This window comes from Phyllobates terribilis, unplaced genomic scaffold (genome assembly GCF_046119375.1).
Source record: "Phyllobates terribilis strain yellow unplaced genomic scaffold, ASM4611937v1 Scaffold_4__5_contigs__length_816908805, whole genome shotgun sequence".
Lineage (NCBI taxonomy): Eukaryota > Metazoa > Chordata > Amphibia > Anura > Dendrobatidae > Phyllobates > Phyllobates terribilis.
The window spans coordinates 754,396,505-754,406,842 of NW_027362764.1; positions in this window are offsets into that span (position 1 = coordinate 754,396,505).

Below are 10,338 nucleotides of genomic sequence, written 5' to 3' on the forward strand. Positions count from 1 at the left end.
GAGCTCCTACAGAGCTCCTGCTCCCAACTCTCTCTCTCTCTTCTGTCTCTCTCCTCAGACTGACCTGACTCCTTCAAGATGGTCCCTTCTTATACTCCTACTGAAGGTTCTCCCCTGAACTACTTCCTCCACCCACACCCACTACATGGTTCCCCCTCTCTTGGTTCCCCCCCCTTCCAACCAGGGACAGGGCTCAGCATTCTACACGTGTATCTTACCCCGCCTGCTGGTCTGGAATGGTGTAGTGTTGGATGTAGGTGGGTGGGTCCCGGGCAGTACTCCCTCCTTACCTGAGAGTGGGATACCAGACCTCTGGGTGAGATGCAGTACCTCTGTGGCGACTGAACCCGCAGGGGCGCCACAAATACACTGCAGACACGTTAAGAGGAGACTTTGTGCAGCAGGCCTTCATGGTAAAATAGCTGCTAGGAAACCACTGCTAAGGACAGGCGACAAGCAGAAGAGACTTGTTTGGGCTAAAGAACACAAGGAATGGACATTAGACCAGTGGAAATCTGTGTTTCGGTCTGATGAGTCCAAATTTGAGATCTTTGGTTCCAACCACTGTGTCATTGTGCGACGCAGAAAAGGTGAACGGATGAACTCTACATGCCTGGTTCCCACCGTGAAGCAAGGAGGAGGAGGTGTGATGGTGTGGGGGTGCTTTGCTGGTGACACTGTTGGGGATTTATTCAAAATTGGAGGCATACTGAACCAGCATGGCTACCACAGCATCTTGCAGCGGCATGCTATTCCATCCGGTTTGCGTTTAGTTGGACCATCATTTATTTTTCAACAGGACAATGACCCCAAACACACCTCCAGGCTGTGTAAGGGCTATTTGACCAAGAAGGAGAGTGATTGGGTGCTACGCCAGATGACCTGGCCTCCACAGTCACCAGACCTGAACCCAATCGAGATTGTTTGGGGTGAGCTGGACCGCAGAGTGAAGGCAAAAGGGCCAACAAGTGCTAAGCATCTCTGGGAACTCCTTCAAGATTGTTGGAAGACCATTTCCGGTGACTGCCTCTTGAAGCTCATCAAAAGAATGCCAAGAGTGTGCAAAGCAGTCATCAAAGCAAAAGGTGGCTACTTTGAAGAACCTAGAATATAAGACATATTTTCAGTTGTTTCACACTTTTTTGTTAAGTATATAATTCCACATGTGGTAATTCATAGTTTTGATGCCTTCAGTGTGAATGTACAATTTTCATAGTCATGAAAATGCAGAAAAATCTTTAAATGAGGTGTGTCCAAACTTTTGGTCTGTACTGTACTTACTCTGAAAATCTGTCAGAACAGCTGTATAATCCTGATTCTAAAATGAACATTTTATGAGCCTAGCTATAGAGTAAGCAAGTACATGATTCCCTAGTGTTTGCAGTGCTCGCGCAGCCTGACAGCTTGTACTGAGCAGTGGGAGATCTCAGCAGCAGGGAAAAGGGACACCAAGGAGCTGTCAGTCAGATTAAATGGGTGAAGATTCAACAGAAGGAAAGAAGGACACTGAGGAGCTGTCAATCAGACTAGGTGGGAAGAGATTAAGCAGCAAGGAGGAGGGACACTGAAGAGTTATCAATCAGGCTAGGTGGGCAGCCATTCAGCAGCACGAAGGAGGGCTCTGAGGAGCTGTCAATCAGGCTAGATGGGCAGACTTTCAGCAGCATGGAGGAGGGGCACTGAGGAGCTGTCTATCAGGCTAAGTGGGCGGTGATTCAGCAGCAGGGAGGAGGGACACTGAGGAACTCTCAATCAGGCTAAGTGGGCGGTGATTCAGCAGCATGGAGGAGGGACACTGAGAAGCTCTCAATCAGGCTAGATGGGCGGTGATTAAGCAGCAGGGATGAGGGACACTGAGGAGCTCTCAATGGGGCTATCAATCAGGGTAGGTGGGCAGTGATTCAGCAGCAAGGAGGAGGGACACTGAGGAGCTCTCAATCAGGCTAGGTGGGTGGTGATTCAGAAGCAGAGAGGAGGGACACTGAGGAGCTCTCAATTAGGCTAAGGCTGAAATTCAGCAGCAGAAAGGAAGGACACTGAGATGCTGTCAAACAGTCTAGTTGCATATAGTTTGAGTTTAGGCTTTCAAAAGGGTTTAGACAACTATTTTCACATGAATTTCCACAGTAAGCACATCTGTCTGAGGAGCTGTCAATCAGACTAGGTGGGAAGAGATTAAGCAACAAGGAGGAGGGACATTGAAGAGCTGTCAATCAGGCTAGGTAGGCAGACATTCAGCAGCATTGAAGAGGAGCACTGAGGAGCTATCAATCAGGCTAGGTAGGCAGACATTCAGCAGCATTGAAGAGGAGCACTGAGGAGCTATCAATCAGGCTAGGTGGGTGGTAATTCAGAAACAGGGAGGAGGGACACTGAGGAGCTGTCAATTAGGCTAGGTGGGTGGTGATTCAGCAGCAGGGAGGAGGGACACTGAGGAGCTGTCAATCAGGCTAGGTGGGCGGTAATTCAGAAGCAGGGAGGAGGGACACTGAGGAGCTATCAATCAGGCTAGGTGGGCAATGATTTAGAACCAGGGAAGTGGGACACTGAGGAGCTGTCAATTAGGCTAGGGCTGAAATTCAGAATTCAGCAGCAGAGAGGAAGGACACTGAGACACTGTCAAACAGTCTAGGCGAATATAGTTCGAGTTTAGGCTTTCAAAAGGGTTTAGACAAGTATTTTCACATAAATTTCCACAGTAAGCACACCTGTCTCTTCAGGTCTAAGAGATCTATATAAGAATGTATGCAGTTTTATGGTGAAACCTCATGATAGATTTTCATTGAGGACTTTCTGATTTGGCTTCCCCGATCGCGCCTGACTTGTTACTTTGTAGCAGCCGACCTGGTCAAGGACTTCATGCTTTAGGCCGTGGCAGGCATCTGTCCACTTCTGAAGTCCTACAAAGTATAACTTTAGTTAGTGTACGTTGGCTCTTTGGTTGAACTGATCCAGGACCTCGGCCGAACACAGCAGTCGGCCTGAACTATAATCAGATGATACATTCAGTAAGCGTGGTTTATTATAACCCGAGCTTATCATCGGACGAATTGTTACAAATCTCACATCTGTCATTGAGGAAATTGACTCATATAAAGGAAACATTATCTGGAATCCTCCATTCACTTTCACCCCCCCTTATGTATAAAATTTGCACCAAGGCTAACAATCACGTGAGCCATTGGTGGAGCCCATAACTGTCGCCTCAGCAAACACACATGAATCTAGATAAGTCACACTCCACATTACTTTTACTTTCTAACTACAATGAAATGAAAGGCTCCGAACATAGAGAGGATATTACTCATCACATCGGCAAATACATTAAGTAAACTGAATCCTCAAGTGGGGATGTAAATAAACCAAAGTATTGCTCCATATTTGCTGGTTTACGACATTTCTCTTGTCTGTGCAAGTCATTATATCCAGAAATATGTACACAGCACTAAAGCTATTAGATGATGCCCATCATTTCATTTTAGGTCTTAATTCTGTACTGGTTAATTTTTTGATATATCTGTATATGAGCATTGTATTTCAGAGAGAGAGCTGTAAATTATCTGTATAGTTATAAAGGTAAATGATAAAATTTTGGGATGCCGGCAGTCACCACTAGAGGGAGCTCACTGAAGACAGATATATTATTAGCTTTGCTGATGGCTGTATTAATCTGTTCTCAGTAAGCTCCCCCTAGTGGTAGGAGCAGAGAGCAAGAATTTTATCATTTACTTCTATGACTTTGAGTAACTATGCAGGGAATTTGGAAGCTCTGTAATCTATGGATACTATAAGTCCTTTATTTTATTATAGATCATTATATAGATATGGATGAAGATGCATTTTAAATTCAGACCATGACCACAGTTATCCATGTAATCTATGAATTTTAGCACTAGGTGTTAAAGGGGTTGTCCGGGTCTTAAACATTGATGGCCTATCCTTAGGACAAGTCATCAATATCTGATTGGTGGAAGGACAACACCTGACAACCCTGCCAATTAGCTGTCCCCGTGTCGGTGGTGGCCAGAACCACTCAGTTGTGGAGCTCCACAGCTCTGTTGACTGTACAGTGGCCAAGGACAGGTACTGCACATCCGCCATCTATTCAAATCAATAGAGGGTGGATGTGCAGTACCCAGCCATGGCCACTATTGTGTCGATGGAGCTGTGCAGCTCTGCAACTGAGACACCAGGAACAGCTGATCGGCGGGGGAGCCGGGTGATGCACTCCCACTGATCACACATCCTAAGGATAGGCCATCAATTTTAAAGTCCAGGACAACCCCTTTAAATATAGAATGGGTCCCCTGGCACATGCACCCATCCCTCTGCACTGAACTTATGGGAACGTTTGGCTCTATACTTCCTTGGAATGAGGATGGTGCTAGAATCCCTCTAAGGTCCCCAAAATGGTGGTCCCTTAAATTTCTTTGAGTCAATATTTATGCTCATTTAGTGATACAATTGCCACCATTGTATGATGGGGTAGTTCTACCATTTAGGATTTTGGAAAAGCGGGGTGACTGACAACACCTATGTGAGAGGTAATAAAACCCTATATCCTATTCTCCGCTGGCAGAAAGCTTTCATCTCTTAGTTGTGGCAAAATGTTACAGTGTCAGTGATGCTGCAAATAATGAGTAATGTCAGGGCTGCAAACAGGATCCGCATTCCGATGTGAGAAATCAGAGTATCAGAGCCGCCGCCGCCGCTGCCGGCCTTCCTCCGTGCTGCTGAGGTCAATGGTAAATTTTAGCCAGCTGCCAGGTTACAGGAAATTGTCTTATCGCACATCCTCTTACATAACATCACACTCATCAGGGAAAAACGAGACTGAAATATAATTTAGAATAAAATGTATAACAGCAAAGATACTCTTATGTATACAGCTCCTATACTGATATGTGCGCCTCCATGGTAAGCGACTGACTGCATGTAATATTGTGTGTTATTCAACCCCCTAACCTCAGATGACTGAGGATCAGGGGTTTTTTTTGTAGTCAGTTACCATGGAGAAACAAAGGTCTGCATGGGAGCTGCATACATAAAACGGAGGTGTATAATAAACGCTGTTTATAAAGTTGTTTTTCTTGGAAGTGTATTGTGATTTTAGAACAGTGAAGACGTGAAGCAGATTGACAGCACTTAGGACGAGCCAGTCCTCATTTCAGGCTGCGAGATTAATCAGACTTTTCTGTAATGACTGTAGGTGGAGGCCCTTTTACAGGGGATGTGGAGGGCATAATACTAGCAGCTCATTTGCTTTCCAGTCTCCATGTCAACACTTTCTGGCCTTAGTTTTATTTTATTTGGAAATGGCTGATAACAGAGAACACTAGGTTGTAATCACCTGCACAGTGCTGATAAGATTAGGTTTGGTGTGTCTTTAATTTGTACTATGTATATGTCCATTGGAATGCATTCATCTGTTTTTAAGACCAACCAGTACGTCCTCATTTCCCAGAAATCGCCCTCCTCTGCAGTGCAGGAACAATTCTTTAAGTTTCTATTTCAGACACAAACCCATTGGTAAATCCGACATAATTACTACCAGTAATAAACGTGTCCGTGTATTTATGTCAGATGAGTAGGCGATACTATCTGTCTCATATATATTTCACATTTCTGTTCTTATCTATCTATTATCTACGACCCCAATTCCCAAAAAAAGTTGGGTCGCTGTAAAATGTAAAGAAAATAAGAGTGCAATGATTTGGAAATCTCTTATCGACATATTTTATTCACAGCAGAACATAGAACAGATCAGGAGTTCAACGTTGGACATTTCTCCATTTCAACTGAAAAAACTAACTTGGGATGGGGTTCACATAAGGCAGGAAAAGCAAGTGGAACTAATGAAAAACAGCCGTAGGGTAAATTTTCAACTAAGTGACATGACTGAGTAAAAAGAGCAGGTTAGAAAGGCAGAGTCTCTCAGAAACAAAGATGGTCGGAGGTCACTGATCTGTGATCAACTGCGTCAGAAAAATATTCCTCAGCGTAAAATTGCAAAGACTCTGAATATCCACCATCTACAGGACATAATTTCATGAAAAGATTCTGCAGAAATCCATGTGCACAGGGGACAAGGCTGACAGTCAATATTGGATGTTCGTGATCTACAGACCCTCAGGCGCATCTGCATTAAATACAGACATGATTCAGTCGGGCAAATCACTGCTGGGGCTCAGGAAAACTTTCTGTCTGTGATTGTAGGTCACTGTGCAATCCACAAATGTAAGAGAAAGCTCCATCATGTAAAGAAGCCGTATATCACCACAATACAGAAACGCTGTCGTCCTCTCTGTGCCAAAGCTCATTTATGATGGACAGAGGCAAAATGGAAAACTGTACAGTCATGGCCAAAAGTTTTGAGAATGACCCCAAAATTATATTTTCACATGATCTGCTGGCCTCTGGTTTTTATTAGTGTTTGTCTGATGTTTATATCACATACAGAAATATAATTGCAATCATATTATGAGTACCAATAGGTTATATTGACAGTTAGAATGAGTTAATGCAGCAAGTCAATATTTGCAGTGTTGCCCCTTCTTCTTCAAGACCTCTGTAATTCTCCCTGGCATGCTCTCAATCAACTTTTGGACCAAATCCTGACTGATAGCAGTCCATTCTTGCATAATCAATGCTTGCATTTTGCCAGAATTTGTTGGTTTTTGTTTGTCCACCCGTCTCTTGATGATTGACCACAAGTTCTCAATGGGATTAAGATCTGGGGAGTTTCCAGGCCATGGACCCAAAATCTCTATGTTTTGTTCCATGAGCCATTTAGTTATCACCTTTGCTTTATGGCAAGGTGCTCCATCATGCTGGAAAAGGCATTGTTGGGCGCCAAACTGCTCTTGGACGGTTGGGAGAAGTTGCTCTTGGAGGACATTCTGGTACCATTCTTTATTCATGGCTGTGTTTTAGGCAAGACTGTGAGTGAGCCGATTCCCTTGGCTGAGAAGCAACCCCACACATGAATGGTTTCAGGATGATTTACAGTTGGCATGAGACAAGACTGGTGGTAGCGCTCACCTCTTCTTCTCCGAATAAGCTGTTTTCCAGATGTCCCAAACAATCGAAAAGGGGATTCATCAGAGAAAATGACTTTGCCCCAGTCCTCAGCAGTCAGCTCCCTGTACCTTTTGCAGAATATCAGTCGGTCCCTGATGTTTTTTCTGGAGAGAAGTGGCTTCTGCGCTGCCCTCCTTGAAACCAGCCCTTGCTCAAAGAGTCTCCGCCTCACAGTGCGTGCAGAAGCACTCACACCAGCCTGCTGCCATTCCTGAGCAAGCTCGGCACTGCTGATAGTCCGATCCCGCAGCTGAAACAGACAAGAACCAGACAACGTTCCTCTCCCAAAACTCCAGCGATTGTCTCCTCACTTCCCTGACGTTTACAGACTGTTGTAAAAAGAAGAGAGGAGGCTTCATCATGGTGGACATGGCCAGGGCACAATGGTGGACACGGCCAGGGCACAATGGTGGACACGGCCTGGGCACAATGGTGGACACGGCCCGGGCACAATGGTGGACACGGCCCGGGCACAATGGTGGACACGGCCCGGGCACAATGGTGGACACGGCCCGGGCACAATGGTGGACACGGCCCGGGCACAATGGTGGACACGGCCCGGGCACAATGGTGGACACGGCCCGGGCACAATGGTGGACATGGTCCTGACACAATAGTGGACATGGCCCGGGCACAATGGTGGACATGGTCCTGACACAATAGTGGACATGGTCCGGGCACAATGGTGGACATGGTCCTGGCATGACTTTTTTGAGATGTGTCACTGTCATCAATTTCTAAATGAGTTACTTTATTGAAATGAAAAACATCCGACGTTCAACTGATCGAAGCTGTATATTCATAAAATATGCCGATCAGAGATTTCCAAACCATCGCATTCTAGTTTTCCTTTTACACAGCGGGCCAACTTTTTGGGAATTGGGGTTACATTAATTCCAAGCCAATGTACACAACCTCTGACAATGAGACTTTTTCATTTCCAGATTTGAAATGCTGTGTACACGAACTTAGAAAGAATTCCATTTGTCACCTTTTTAAATTGGAGTGCTGACATTTTTTGTTTAATATATGCAGTAGTCCAGTGGTCCAGACTTTGTGGCTTGCCCCGGCACTTTATTGATGCGACATTTAACCACTTACTTATTCATAACCAGCACTCAACAGCTAAATCCGATAGCATCTGTTTAACCTCTTAAATACTGCTGCAAGTGTGACCGTGACATGTAAATGGCTTAAACAAGGTGCCCGTCACACCTGATGGAAATCGGCACCCCACACAACACGATTGTGGAGTGCCAAACGATTGCCATGCAGTGCACGCGCTGGGAAGATTCAAATGTCTACAGGCACAAAGCGTGAACACAGACTTTAACCTGGACAACCCCTTTAAGGGATTAATGACTATTGCTGTCTCAAACTGATTCAACCCCCAAAAAGAATCCCTCTTAAGGCCGCGGCCCCACTATCAGTATTTGGTCAGTATTTGGTCAGTATTTTTTCTCAGGAGTGGGAGCCAAAACCAGGAGTGGGTGATAAATGCAGAATTGGTGATTTGCTTCTATTATACCTTTTCTCTGATTGTTCCTCACCTGGTTTTGGCTCCCACTCCTGAGAAAAAATACTGACCGAATACTGACCAAATACTGATAGTGGGGCCGTGGCCTAAGATTGCACATTTGAAATCACCGGTTGTCTCCAGCACATCAGATGTAGCAATCAGGGGTTTCATTACCTACATCAGGTGTGCTTCAGATAAAAACATCAAATACTCAGACTGGCGAGGGGTTTGTTGACTTTAATGTTGATTGCATGTTAGGAATATGGTCAAGCGAGCCGTCCAAAACGATAAAGCTGTACATACACGCTAGATGTCTGCTAGTTGAACAATGCTTCGGCTGACAGCCATCTAAGCACCCATACACAGGAGCACTTGTTTGGCCGTGCGCTCCAGAATTATCTATGAGAAAGCCATCAACTTACATATCAGCTAGCTGCGTATCTCAGAGAACAATGTGATCAGCAGTCCGAAATCAGACATGCACAAGCAACATCTTTCCCGATCATCAGTCGGCCGGCTCCCCCATAGACATTAGATCATTGGACGAACCCTTAGATATTAGCAGGTTCAGCTGTGTATCAGGGCCTTAAGAGAAGAGGAAAGTTAGCTGCAATATGCTCAAAGCCACATAAATAAGCCACAGAGGTTTTGGGATTTTGTTCTGTGGAGAGATGTAACATACTCAGGAACTTTTCGGCCTATTGATTAGCGGTATTTATGGAAGAGGATGAATGAAGCATCTGCTCAAATGGTCATGCTGGCTACAGTGAATCATGACCATGGCTCAGTGAGCCATGGTGGTCTCCCGTGGGCATAATAGTACTCAGACAACACAGGGTGTGGGTAACACTGTGTGGCAATACTTTATTGAACCACCAGACAATAACATATAGAACAATCCCAGCAAAATACCCAAGATGGTGCAAAATTTCAGAGTCTCGCCCTGAGCGTATCCATGGGGGCCAGGTGACCGGAGGGTCCCAACCTGGCTTCTCCAAATGTATCTATGGGTTCTGTGATAGTCAATGGAGCAGATCTGTATTCCTCCAGCCAGGGCTGTGGTCTTAAGCTGGCATGCTGTAGAATCCAAATCTGTGTCCCTGTTGATGGAGCCATGGTGTCCTGTAGAGCTGACATGTAGAGTGCTCCTGGTTGTGGTTTTGTAAAAGACACACTGATACAGAGGCATGTCCCCCTTATATAGTTCACAATTGTCATTCAAGACATCATCCACAGGTCAGGAGGAAGGTGTGATGAGATTTACCTAGTTTGTCCTCCTGTTTTGCAGGTCAACAAACTACAGGGTCCACACAATGGTCAATCAGCATATTTAGCAAACATCCATTGTTCAATGACCCTGTGTCCCTGTCTTGCAAGGTTAGCAGACAATAAGTTGCAGTAAATATCAACTCAAGTGTCAATATTCAGGCTTATACAAACAATAGTCTGTTTCTCGACCGACCAAAGAAAAACACATAAATTCAAAAGTCAACATAAAGATAATAGCGTATGTCTCCTGGTCTACTGAATTTATGTCTTGACAATTAATATTAAATACTGTCATCACACCAAAGCATGGTGGTAGCTGAGTGATGCTTGATTACAGTTAAGCTTGGCGATAGCTCAATAATGCTTACAGTGAAGCATGGTGGTGGCTCGACATTGATTTTGAGAAGCTTTGCTTCCTCTGGCACTGGATACCTGCAGCATGTGGAAGGCAAGATGGATTCAATCAAGTG